General features: G+C 38.6%; 1 gene segment (V, D, J or C); it reads right to left on the minus strand.

The window, feature by feature from the left end:
• Nucleotides 1-14,898, minus strand: part of LOC135766935 (Ig heavy chain C region-like) — a 76,437-nt gene extending 61,539 nt beyond the window's left edge. The window contains exon 1 of the C gene segment in view: nucleotides 14,891-14,898.

Raw genomic sequence — 14,898 nt, forward strand, 5'->3', positions numbered from 1 at the left:
ATCATCATTCAGAAAAGTGGTGCTTGTGTTTAGACTTGTGTTTTACGTGATTAAATCAGGAAGATTACATTAGTTTCTTTTCAGTGTAGAACAGTTTGTAATCAAAATGCAAAAATATAGTATATTTATAAACATCGCTAAAACAAAGAGTGAATTAAAATTGAAAAAGTAATAAAGTTAAAGCTGCTGATAATTTTGTTTATATTTACTAGCATTTTCTGAGTGAAAAATGTTTAGATTTTGTTAAGTAGCCTAAATCCTACTCCAATTTATTTCAGTGTAGGTTTCTCATTTTTATCAGCTTTCTTTTGCTTTTCAAAGGGCCGTCTACCTTTGCTACCGCCAGTGCTTTAATGTGGGCCGGTAGGCGCCAGTACTCAGTACCGCCACTTCCAAATATAGCTCTTGAGCGTACCACAATCTCTCCCTGCGCCCAGAACGTACTGTTAGCGTACCAGTCCAGAACGCTCATTTGCACATCTGTTTAAATCAGAGGCTTAATTTAATCCTTTGGCTGCGCTGCCGCTTTTCAAAGCGCCCTTCACAATGCAAGCTACCTAATTCGTCCCACCGAGAGCAGAGACTACATTACCCATACACCTTTGAGTTTTACAAGTTAAAAGCGCATGCGTAGCTTTTGCTGCTGTCAATAGGCTAGTTCGACTTCATGCGGCGCCCCGACAGCCGCAAGACGTCACAGTATCGCGAGAGCGAGGCGAAATATGATTTCTTGAATCATTCTCGCGGTACTCTGACGTCATCCGGCTGTCGGTTCTTGCGGCGCCGCATGAAGTCGAACAAGCATAGTGTTAACAACGTGGTTCGGAGAGGTGTGTGAAACGCGCAACCATAGCTGCTCTGTTAAAATGAAAATACAATGAATACTTAATATGCCCTCCTGGTTTTAGACTCTGAGGAGTAAAAGAACAAGGTCAGAATCAGAGGACTCTCGCTGGCTGACATCCCACCAAGCCAGAATGATAGCTGCAGGTCAGATGCAAGCTTTTTCCAATACCCTTTGTAGGTATGTGACAATCTCTGCTGTCGCGGCTGTCAGCTTGGTTCCCCTCGACGCAACTTCGGATTTCCTCAGACGATGTGCAGTGTAAAAACATTATTGAAAATGTATTATACATACTTGCTAAACTACAAGTGAACGAAATTTCAATGAATTTGAACGACGCGCACAGGAGTTTTATCACCCGCAAAATGGAAAACAATGGGACAAAATAAAGTGATGACTTTCGAGTTTCAAATGGCCAATATTTTGTTATTCTTGAACCCATAGACATGGTCTTGGTGTCCAGAGAGTATCTTTGCCCGACAGCGACAATATGTTATTAAAAAATAAATTACATCATTATGGATAAATGAGTGCTTGCAGAATATATATATATATATTTGAGAATGCTTATCAGTACTTTTTTGTTTCTTAAACTTTAAAGATGAATATTCTCCTTTAGAGATGGGCAATTTTCAGCAATAGCACATTATATTCAAAATTTTGAGCTCATAAAAAAGATTTTTCGCTTATTTAAATGACTTTTTTATGTTTTTATGCACGTTTAGTTTTGGTGCGATTTCATCAAAAGCTTGTAATTAAGAAATACACACAACATGCTTAACGTATATTTTCTATATGTTAAAAATGTTGTACAAATTGCGTATTCTTATATAATAAGAATAACAATATGATATATTTATATTGCGCTCAAAATTATTTAAAAATGGAAAAAGGAATTCTTCTCAACTACCACCAATAAAGTTTTACAATTCCTCTTTAGAAAAACGGCGTTTAAACCCACGTGCACCGAACAAGAAAACGTATGCTTACATACAGTCCGTGTATGATATCTTTTTTATTTAGTTTTACATATTTTTATTTATATGCATTTAATAATAGTCTACCGTAAGGTCATAATGTACACACTGTTAAAAATTATTCAGTGGCTTTGTAAATATCTCTAAAATAAATGATTAAAGTAACTTAATAAAATCTCTTAATGCAGTTATGCGATTTTTTTAGTTGGAAAATAAATTACTAAAAATAGAACAGATATTTTGTGTAAAATTTACATATATTATTTGATGTATATAAGTATTACATTTACAGATTATTTTAGTCAATATATTTAAAAAGGTCAGAGTAATATATTTAAGTTTTTAAAACTGTAATAATTGCATATTTCAAATTATTATTATTTCTATTTGACATCAAAAATGTGTAAGTTTTACGCCTAACTTGAAGTATGATTTACTTATATTTTCACATTGATATTATTTGAGTAAATGTAGGCAAAAAATAAATTAATAATAAGTAGAAAAAATGTCAATTTTAAACAATCACATAGCCAACGGTTTTTAATTAGCAACAAAGAAACTGCGCATTTTGCCGATGACAAACACCTCAGAAACTCCCCGAATTTATGAATATTTACACTCACAATATGATTTTATTTCCTTAGTACAAAAGTATAACATATTATACAAATTCTCAGTGAAATGTATTAAACACCATTGCATACTTTTTATCGTGTTTCATACCATGTAAAGGGAAACATGATAATATAAAAAGTAGCCTACTGTTCAGTAATGGAGAAAAGCGCAACATGTTAAAGCTATTAAAACGTTCAGATGCAAAAATGAACTAAATGTAAAATTAGATAAACTAGTTAATGATATTGCGTAAATGCGCTCGGTCTCTTAAAAGGTCTTCGCGAATTATTTTGTTATAAGACTCGATTATCATACATCACGTCTCTTCTACTGTAAGTACACGGAAAAAATAAGACAAATGATGCGCGTTTGAGTCGGATTTTTATGAAGAATATGTGACTGTTTATGTAACTGGCAAAAGAAAACTTCGCCAACAAAATGTTTGCCAAAAAGCATGCATTTGTAAGACATCAAAGTCTATCGCCTATACATCGATAATCCGTGTCATGTTACTTCAATATCATACAGTATACGCTCAGCATGAAGTCGAGCACACACATTGTCGTCAGTATGGCCTACATGAAACACGCCTGCCCTCTACAGGTTTTTATATTTCCTGCGTCCCCCACCGACCCCCCTTCTGCGGGATCTCGCAGAATTTCGGAAGTCTCCGCGGCATTCTGCTCTCAGAGACGCGCATTTTTAAAGGCCACATCTGTAACATCTACTTCCAGGTTCTTATAATGGTCTATGAGGATAATTATATATCTTAGAAAACATGCCTAATGGTGTGTGATTACAACTAAACTCATGGGACTGTTGGTCTTATGTTTCCAAGTGTCTGTGAGGATTTTTAGTACATCTTTCTGAAAATCTTTGCGTCTAACACAATGTGTGCGAAGTAAACAGTTCTCAAAGTCAGTGGTTCTCAACACACCTGCTTTAAATAATCAGCACAATAATAGAGATCTCTATTAACTGAACTGATTGTGTCAGATGAGAGAAACATACAAAATGTGCAGAGCAGTGGTCCTCCAGAAACGGAGTAGAGAACCACTGCTCTAGATGTTTATGTTTATATGAAAAAAACTATTTTGTGAACTAATACTTGGTTTTTCACTCAACAACAATAAAGCCAATGCAGTACAATTTCATGTAGTTTGTGAGCCAATATAAATGCCAAATTGTGATCACCAATTGTAAGTCTTATTCCTTTAGTTGTTTAAAGGTAGGGTAACACATTTTGAAAAATGCTAACGGTAGCCGCCTAGCAATGAAATCCCGATCCCACCCTCAAGTCAAATCGCCATCCAAAGTCACGCCACTTCCAAAACACATGAACACACAGATCAGACGGTCACATCTTCAGCAGTGATAAAACTTTGCAGTACAAAGTCGAGTAACACTTCCAAAATAACCAAACAACTGGTTTACATCAGAATTAGTTTAAGCACATGTTCGGTTGTGTAGACGTTGTAACTATATCGCTACGCTAATCCGTAAACGAACACAAATTTCATAAGCAACACAATGTTTCATCAAAGTAGAATATCTGAATCCATCTCAGTACAAACATATTGCGTACCTACCTTACCAAAATAAACAGTGCAACGACCCTTTCAGACGCTTTGCCTCCTGCAGCTGTTTCATCTCGTGGTAAAGCAGTAAAGTTACCGATGTTAATTTGGGTTTTTGCTCTTGCTGATCCAGGCAGTTTTTGCTGTTATTGTTATAAAAGATGTCTTTCATTGTGTGCCTCCTGTGTAGGTTGTCAATTCAGCAGATAAGTTTGCTGTTCTCAATGTTTACAGACAGGAGATGAGCGCACGTGAACGCGCCGATGACGTATGGTGTCTGCGTGGACTCGCTGCGCGGTGGGCATTCAAATTACGCTTACGTAAGAGGTACAAAAATGGAAACGTCCGTTCGGACCGAAATCTATGATTTGTTGAACATTTTTTGGTCCTACGCCTTTCACAGATGACATAAATTTCTACAAATACATTTAAACAACTTAACACAGTGATTGCTATCAGGATGTGAGGAGACTTTTAACCAGCATAACAAAAAATGTTTCAGGATCAAATCTGTTACCCTACCTTTAAGTTTGAATTACAAAAACAATTTTTTCAAAACTAATCCTAAGGTTTCCAGTCAACAGCAATAAAATCAGTGCAGTAAATTTTTTCTGTCCTTTGTGTGTAAAGATATATCAAATACAAAATGTAATGAATTTGAATACCTGCTGTTGTATGCATAGATTTCATGTGATGTCACACAGTGGTGTAGGTGCCATTTGTACGACTGAATTGCAGCACGCATGTTTAAAGGAAATCATAAAGATATGGATTAAAGTTTTCCATTATCCCCAAAACTCTCAGCATCATCAGAAATGAATTGCTGCTATCAAGAGGATATATGTCTGGCTACTTTTACATCAGTAGCATTAGGATTCTATTCTACCTTCCATGACATAAACGTGTCCTGACATGATGTGTAATACAAAGTAGTTAATGCAATTGGTTATTATTCACATAAATGACCTGCTAGAACCCAACTAAATAGCTGCACTTTATGAAAGTGAACACAGACAAATGCTCACCAGCAAATCTGCTGCAAATCTACTAAATAACATGACATTTGTTATTGACACAATTTGATATTGAAAACATATCTGGATCAGTTATTTATTGGCCCAGCCTAAAATCACATGCCAATAATTGCAGAGTTATACCACTATTTGACAATTTAACATGACAGAGCCTAAATTTTTTATTAATTAATTAAATTAAAATATGTAACATTGCTTAATTGTTTCCAAATCCTAAAAATCAGTATTCTCTTATATACTCTGTGTGAAACACAGACCCTCATTAACATACTTAAAGACACACTATGCAGTTAATTTACCTTAATATAACAGCTTCAAAGTCATTTCGATGGTAAACGAAGTCATAGTATGGCGAATCATCCTCCTGTTGAAGCTCGGGGAGGACGCCGCTAGCAAAACCAGCAATGCAAGCTTGAGAGAACCGCCCCTGACAAATCTCGCGAGAATCACGACTTGCTTTACGGCAACGACGTCACACACGTTAGGCTTGTTCGACTTCGTGCAGCGCTGCAAGAACCGGCAGTCGGATGACATAAAAGTACCGCGAGAATGATCCGAGACGGCACTTTGACGTCATCCGGCTGTCGGTTCCTGCAGCGCTGCATGAAGTCAAACAAGCCTATAACAACAACTGCACGCGCGCATTTGAGACGTGATGCTCGATGAGGGAAACAGCTAAGAAAACCCGTTCGGAAGAGAGTAGAAAGCGAAAAAGAGAATCTGACCGAGTTAGGAACCGGACAAGAGTCCCACGCGGTCAGGTTTTTACTCGTTGCCGTGAGCTAATAGACAGCACTGGATGCAAGAGAGATGCGGATCTGGCGATCTTGTTGATGGACAAGTAAGTAAATCTCTTATTTGTAAATTTGTTTGCGGTCTATGTTGTATGTGGTTGCGCTTGCTTGCGTATTTTTTTGCTGTTCATTCATCCAGTGTTGATAATTAGACCAGTAAAATAACTTCAACATGGGTCTAACTAGCTTACGATCATAAGAGCATTTAGCAGACTTGCTAACAAACACTCGTTTCTCTTACATGTTTTTTTTTTTGCCATCTAAACTCAAGTGTTGTGTTGTGATGTGTACGTAGTCATTTGTCTAATTTCGATTTCTTATGGCCAACGAATAATGGCCAATGTTATGAAATAATGCAACGTATACATTACAATTAACTTTGTCAATGCATTTTGTAATGTTTACAATTAAATAACAAATGAAATTATACAGTAGACATAACGTTAGACTATAGACTGTTTACTTGTGATTAAGCTGCAATCTTGTAAAAACGTAATAAGCCAGCAAACGCGGTAGGCTACTTTATTATTATATGCCTACTCTACACTTGGCATAAACTTCTTATTATCCTATTACCATCATCTGTAGTTTAGTAGACATGCAGTAGCCTAATATTTGTATGAAATTGTGAAACATTCCCTGGTCATTATCTTCGGAGTCCATCTCTGCATATTCACGCCCAACACTATCCTTACAGGTACGTACAGAGTGGGGGTGCGAAATTACGACAGTTGCAAGTTTTCCCCAGTGGCTCTAGGGGTCGCTGTTTGACAAAAACGTCAAACTGCATGGAATGCCTTTAAGAGCATGCTTATTAGGATTTGAATTAAAAATGTGTCTATCTTTATTTACTTTTCAATATTTACTACTAATTTTATGTTAAATAAATTTAAAAATTATTATTTATTATTCAAAATGTATACTCAATGAAATTGTGTTCACAGGTTTTATCAATGGATACATGATTTAACTTTATGAAGTCACTTTTATTATGTTAAATAAACATTTTGTCAATCATTCTGACGGTATCCGTTTTTACAGTCATGTGACATTCTGACAAAGGTGAAACATTTAAATAGATTGATGAACTCTTGAAGGACACCAAGCATATGGAGATATGGTCATTTATTTCAAAGTCTTATTTCCTAACCCTGCCATTTCTGCTTCTGTGTGTAAATGCATGTATGTGTGTTAGCTTATTCTTCATCATTGCTGTGTTATAGGTTAGCCCTGTGAGACCTATATCTCTATATCAGAACATCATAGAGAAATTGTGGTGGGCTGTTTTGTCTCACGTTAACAATTTTTGAAACATTTTGTGTGGCAATTCTTGCCAAGGCATGGACCACATCATATTTTCTTCAGAAAATGGACCTAATTGGTAACATTTTAGTATTTCAGATTCTAAGTAGATTTGATAACAATGCAGCAAATCTACACAGGCATGCCCTTAAAGGTCTTAAAGGGGTGATATTATGAGATTTTTTTAAGATGTAAAAATTGTGCTGTTTTGGGGTGTTTCCTTTAAAATGCAAATGAGCGGATGAAATGCAAACACTGATCACAATAATGGTGGTTTGTTGCAATTGAAACTCAATTGAGTGTTAGGACGTCAGTTTAATTGGTTGCTTTGTTTCTGTGTTTTCATTGTCTGTGTTTATGTTTTACAGCTTTGCTCATGCGCGTCTGTCACTTGGGTTCTTCATCTGCGTGATTCCTTACACCTGCGTCATTCACCTGCTAATCATTTACCCCTCGTTTGGTTTGCTATATTAGTGTCCTTAGCTTTTTGTTCCCTGCGAGTTCGTCATTGTATGTGCCTTGCCATATCTCCTGTCTTGTCTAGTCGGTCCAGTTCCTAGTTTTGTGATATTATACCATCCGTTTATTTTGTTATTTTATAGTCTATTATTTTCCATAGTTCAGTCCGTTTTATTACTTTGTTTTTTTCCGCTTTTTACCTGTGCTCTCTGCTGTCACCATCTGCCAGGTTACCCTCTGCTCTGCAATCGCTGAGTGGTTTTTATCTCACTCTCCGCTGCAGCTTCGACTGCTTGGCTGCCAGAGGCGCTGTCCAGCGTACCATCGCAGGGTACGTAGCCGCGGTCCGGCTCGTCCGGGTAATTTCTCCGTGGCAGTTCTATCATTCACCCAGTCTCCTAGCGGTGGATTCCTCAGTTGGCCTTCGTCCATTGAAACTCTCTCCCTGTCTACGCACAGCGGCAACTCTCTCCCTGTCTACGCACAGCGGCAACTCTCTCCCTGTCTACGCACAGCGGCAACTCTCAGCCAGTCAAGCACTGCGGATCTCTCTCTCCCTGTCTACGCACAGCGGCAACTCTCTCCCTGTCCACGCACAGCGGCTACTCTCACCCAGTCAAGCACTGCGGATCTCTCTCTCTCTTTGAATCTTCAGCTATATTATTTATCCAAGCTCAGTCTTGTGGACATTGACTCATTTAATAAATACGTTTTTTTTTCCTGCAATTGGATCCTGTCTCAGTCTCCCTCTCTAAGCCCTGACATTGAGCTGTCAATTATTTTTTTTTCTCTCTGCATTAAAGGAGCGGTGAATCAAATACTCAATTTTAACTTGATAATTTGTTATATAAGAGGTCATCATACTTAAATGAACATCCTGCAAGTTTCAGAACTGAAAACGTCCGTGCTACTGAAATATAACCGTTTTTGGCACCAAGCCAGTAAAACAAGCCAGTGTGGAATTCGGAAATCTATGACGTCAAAGTAGAATTGAAGCACCGCCCCATAGCCAAATACAAGGACCACTTTTGAAGTCCCGCCCACAGCTTCGCATGACACACGTGTGTCTCAACAAGTAAATATGTCTTTAAAGATTGACAAATGTAACCAAAAAGACTTTTAAATACTTTTTTTTCTGAGAGACTTTTATTTTGACGCGGTGATCTGTTATGATAGACTGGAAACGCATTTTCGGTTGTGGAAGAACCGCGTGGGAACAACACAGAAGCTACATACTTTAATTCGGAGGCTTGGAACATGACATTAAATGCCTGGAAAAAGTTTGCTTTTTAAGAAGTTCCAGCTCGTGTGGGGAGTGTTTGTTAACTTTGGTTACACGGATTTATTTGCAAAGAAGTCGATGCTGGATTTGCAGAGAGACTGTGATTAAAAGCACCACTTATATTGGATCTGACAACAATGACACAGCATTATACACAGTAAGACATTTTACTTTATTTAAGTTACTGCGTTTCACTATTGCTTTGTTAGAAGAGATCGCTTGATATGTCTGTTGTAACATCCGTGTCTAAACACGTATGTTTGACTGTTTTAATGTACTAAAAACATTAAACGATTAATAAAGATACACCACTTAACAACACGACTGTAATTTAACGGTAGAAATATACAGTGTTATTTATAAAGAAGGATTTATCAGCCGCAGTTTAGATTCTGATGCCCGTTTACTGTGTTGTATACGGTAATTTAGACGAGTTACGTTTGAAAGGTCAAACACTCAACAAAGCTTATTTTTTATCATATAACTGTGGTATTTAACATTACGTGAATGTAAAAGCAACCTCACAAGCACAATCGAATTATACAAAGTTATTGATAAGGATTTATTAGCCGCAGTTTAGATTCTGATGCGCGCTTACTGTGTTGTATACGGTAATTTAGTCACGTCGAGTTTTGTTTCTACTTTAATATACGTATTGTCATTTATGTGTATCATATTTAGCACCCAGAATCTTTTGTGGCTCAAACATATTTGTGTTCGGCTGCTATTTTTATCACATTAATGTTTTTAAAACATTTCCCCACATGTAATGACGGGGAATGAAGCCGTCCAATCATAGCAGTGGGTGTTTACGTCCAGGTCTTCAATGCGGCCCGCCCCTTCAAATGAACCATTTCTCCAGACAGCCACTAATCTATGTTACAAAATAGCCTATTACTTATTGTTTTTGATGTTTTTGAATGTAAAAACCACGCGGACATCAGAAGTAGACATCAGGCAACAGTATAAAACAATAAAATCGACAAATTCACCGCCCCTTTAAATGGCAGTGCTGTGGTTGGATAGTGCAGATAAAGGGGGCGGTATTATTGTAATTCGCCTTGCTACCTACCTCACAAAACAGGCAAAATTTGAACGATGTAATTTTTCACATGGTTGCAGAGAATGGTTTCCCAAACAAAGTTACTGGATTGATCTGTTTCACGTTAAAAGAAGTTTGATAACAGCAGCGTTTTTAAGACTAATTTTTAACGTTTTCTAGGTTGATAGAAGCACTGGGGACCCAATTATAGCACTTACACATGGAAAAAGTCAGATTTTCACGCTATGACCCCTGTAAGGTCCCAGATCGCTTGAACCCCGGTAATCGCTGCTTGCAGCTATATTTTTTGTTTGTTTTTTGAAAAAACTGTTCTTTCATTTGGTATATTTTATGTTTATATATTTAAAGAAGAACATTTTCTGGAAGGCATTAAACTTCATGAAAAACGCTGGCACTGGCTGGCAACTTAAAAAAAAAACGTTGGCAGCGAAAGAGTTAATGAAGAACATAGCTATCTCATAATGCAGCGAAACCTATTACATGTTAATAATTGATTGTCGAGCAATCGATATCAACCTATTCAGCACCTGAAGAAGGTTTACATTAAGCAACATCTTAAGTTATAGTTCGGAGAACACATGTAGGAAATGTATACCTGTAGTTAAGGTGTACCTTTTGAGTCTTCGTAGCGCGCTAAGAGACAACTTTATCAGAGAACTTAGCCCAGACCATTGTTTTTTTATGGTTTGTTCAGATTACTCAGTTTGGCAAGTTGGGTAAACGATTTGGGCAAAAACGTACATATCTAAGTCCAGTCAACAAAATAATATTTGTTAGCAGGATGATTATGCTAATTTTATTCAGTAAACACAAAATAATAAATTGACCTTCTCAACAAAAAAATCTTTGTTCAACTTACTTAATTATCTCTGTTGGGATAACATTCTGAATTTGGATTTTTTTACAGTGTACAGTTACAGATGTCGTGATGAGAGCAGAAGTAAGCACCCACTGTTATGCTCAGATGATCACCTATACAAAACATTTGCTAAATAAAAAAAGCTTGTAATCATAGGGGAACCATTTTTTAATGCTATATAGCACCTGTAAATCACCTATGAAGAACCATCTGATGGTTCTTTATAGCACAATATGGTTCTACACAAGTGTCACAGGCCGGAGCGGACCACAGACTACGTGTGTCGCGCTCCTCCCAAAGTTCCACCTCGAGGAGGTCCCAAAGCACCCCAATGACCAGACAAACAGGAGATAAGTAAAATATAAAAATAGAAACTTTATTTAATTTAGTTAAAATTAGATAAGGGAAATGGGAAGGGAGTCTAAAAACTTTCTTCTCTCTCCCTCAGGGGGAACTACGGGCCAAGGGACGTTGGAGAGGGGAAGCCTGGTTCCGGTGGATCGGGGAATAGCAGGGCAAGGGCCGGGCGGAGCTCCTTGACCTCGGCCCACCTCCTGCAGAGAAGGACTTCTCGGGGCTCCTGGGTTCCTCCTGAGGGTAAAGTAAACACAGCGTAAGTATTGCGTCGGTTCTAGTCAATTCGGTGTCTCCTCACTAACTTCCTCTCTCCTTCCACAGACACTCGGGCCAGGAGATCACAACTGGGTAAAAGTGGCTCTACTTGCGACAATTGGAATGCCCCCGGTATTACAGCTGCTGGAAACTTCAACGAATTGTGAGAGGTAATGCAAATAGGACTGGAATACGGTAAGTTTCTTCTTTGATAGGTTTCCCTGGACTTTACGGGTCGTACTAGGCAAGTTTACCTTTGGCTCGTAACACGGTGAGTAACTTGCTTTACAGGTTTCTATGGGCTTCGAGTCGTGCTGGGCGAGGATAGCTTTAGCGCGTAATATGGTGAGTATCTTAATTTTCAGGTTTCTCGGGGCTTCGAGTCGTGCTGGGTAAGTTTAGCTTTAGCTCGTAACACGGGAGTATCCTACTTTACAGGTTTCTCTGGGCTTCAAGTCGTGCTGGGTAAGTTTAGCTTTAGCTCGTAACACAGTGAGTATCTTGCTTTTCAGGTTTCTCTGGGCTTCGAGTCGTGCTGGGTAAGTCTAGCTTTAGCTCCTAACACAGTGAGTATCTTACTTTGCAGGTTTCTCGGGGCTTCGAGTCGTGCTGGGTAAGTTTAGCTTTAGCTTGTAACACGGTGAGTATCCTACTTTACAGGTTTCTCTGGGCTTCGAGTCGTGTTGGGTAAGTTTAGCTTTAGCTCGTAACACAGTGAGTATCTTGCTTTTCAGATTTCTCTGGGCTTCGAGTGATATGAATGTTAACTAGGCACGGGGGAAAATATGGAATCTAAGACCATACGTCACCACACGATCTAGCGCAGCACGGCACGGGGGCAGGGGTCTCTCCTGGCACTGAGACTGCAACCGATGCGACGACACCTTCGCTACCAGTGGATCCACGCTAACAGGGTCCACACATCCTCTTTCCGTTCTCCTAGGGCAGGCGAAGATCTAGACGAGATAGCAGGTTTGAATATACACTTGTCACATACAATACGTACACAGTGCCCGGACCCTCTGTTCCCCCTTGCAGCTCCTCTGCCGATGGGTGCCCAATCAATCTCCTATTTTCCCCTCAATACCTTCGTCAGGATCTCAACTGATTCACACAGGACGTAGTCAAACGGCAAGTGGATTTTGGATGGGGCCTACGTCGGCGTAGCGGCTCCCGGTGGTCTCCACAGAAGCTGGTTTTTCCCTGAGGGGAGCACAAACAACAAGGACACAGCACCACACTACAAGCTTAGTGTACTCACGTCAGAAGATCACTCTTGCACTGCACAGCACACACTCTAGTGAATAATTAGGGTTTGCTCTCCTCTCTTGGCACAAATCAGCTCTGGGTAAGGGGAGAGAGATCTCGTCTGCCACATTGACGATGTCCCAACCGGGCTTAAAGGCTTCGCTGTCCAATGCCAATAGAACACTCGACTTCCGGCTCACCCACCCGCTTCACACCTGGTGGGGCCGCTAATAAACAAAACACACACTCCATTAATAATGTGCAGTTGTCATACACCAGTATTTGGGGGTTACTCACAACTGTGTTGTCTCTGTTCGTTCTTCCCTCCTTTCCTTGGCATCCTTCAATGCCACCAACTCGGTAAGTACAACTCGCCCAGACTGGTATACAAACACAGCGGTAATCCAATGTTCAATGGTTTCTAATGCTCCAATGCTCACCCCTTTGTTGACTCTAACAGTGTTTTCTCTTTTACAGATCTCCAACACTTGCCCACTGCTGCCTCCTCTTGCAAGCGACTCAGCCCACGGACATTTCCAGCGTTTTCCGGCGCAACCGAACACTTCCTGTCTTCTTCCAACTCTCTTTTATATACACCTTCACCAGCATGACTCACCCAATCATTATTCGCCACGTCACTGACGCAGCTGCATCTTGTTTTGAGTGATTGCGGGGATCCCCGGGAAACCCGGAAGTGCCAGTGTTTGTACAACCGGGTCCGGGCGGAACCTCTTCCTACTCACTTTTAGTTCCGCCCCGTTGAAGTCACTTCGTGACACAAGTGCTACACAGGTGCTACATAATATGTTCCTCTATGATTATAAGCCAGTGAACCCCTTTTAGTGCTAGCACCGTTTGTTTTTAGAGTGTACAGAAGCACTGTAGAAATGTGTATATTTATTAATACAGATCCTTCACTGATGAATACACATCCTTCCTTGTAGATCTCCACTCTCCCTTTTAAAAGGTTAAATGAGTGAGATCAAATTGTGGATATTCAGTAACATAATCCACTTTAAATTAATGCACATGAAGTCTAAAGAGTTATTTCTGATATCACAGATCTAAATTAAAACTGTCACAAATCTACAGTATATATTTTTTGGATATCTAAATTTCCTTGAGTATAAATCGTTTGCAGCTGCGATGTGCAATAAAGCACAGCAGCTCTTCACCCTCTTCCCAAGGGACAAAAACATTCAAGTACAACAACAGAACAGATCACGAAACTGAGAAAGGTTCAGTATGAAATGTATAGTAGCCTACAGTATATCAGAAATGTTATGCTTCAAACAAGAAAATAATAAAATCAGGACTTAAAAACCAGGTAAAACTTTATTCATTTTTTTCTTACACCACTAGTGTTTTTTCTTGTTTTAAGCATGAACTCAATTTTTATAAATTTGTTCACAAAACGTATTATCTTAAGTCCTTTCACTTCCCGTAAAAGTACAGTATCTCAATTTTAAGAACACCCCACCACAATATATTCACACTTCACGGAAATTACTAATGTTTTTTTTTTTTAGTTAGAGAGAACGCATACAATATAAGAGACAGTTTGTCTTTTAGGCTTTTATTTGTTTATCAGTTTAGCTCTTTAATCCATTTGAACACAAATAGAAGGTCTGTAGCTCTGTTCTAAGCAGACAGTATTGCAGTGCAGAACAATATGGTAACACTTTATTTTAATAGTACACTTTAGACATTTTACTAATTATAAGTTACTTTGCAACTACTTATCAACTACCAATCTTTAGAGTATTAGTCATGGTCTGCTTAATATCTACTAACACTTTATTGTGATGATCCCTCAACAGACATTAAACTGTCTACAAGTATCTTTGCAGGTGCATGTCAACTTATTCTACTAACCATAACCTCTTCCCTAACCCTAACCATTACAGTCTACTAATACTCTAATGACAGTTGGTTGACATATAGTTGCAAATGAAAGAAAGTTAGTTGACATGTAGTTGCAAAGTTATTTATAGTTAGTAAAATGTCTTAAGTGGACTATCAAAATGAAGTGTAACCAACAATATTTGCACTTTCCCTAATTTAGTTAGGATGGTTGCCAATTTTTATAGATACAGTATATTTTGAGTTTTCTGTCTTGAACAAAATACCTATAAAGCACTGGTTTTAATGAATTTTGTTATCAAAACAAACACATTACTTAGATTCTAGTTAAACAAGTTTTTGTATGGAGTTTTATTACAGTGCCACCCC

The sequence above is a fragment of the Paramisgurnus dabryanus genome, chromosome 3 (assembly GCF_030506205.2).
Source record: "Paramisgurnus dabryanus chromosome 3, PD_genome_1.1, whole genome shotgun sequence".
Lineage (NCBI taxonomy): Eukaryota > Metazoa > Chordata > Actinopteri > Cypriniformes > Cobitidae > Paramisgurnus > Paramisgurnus dabryanus.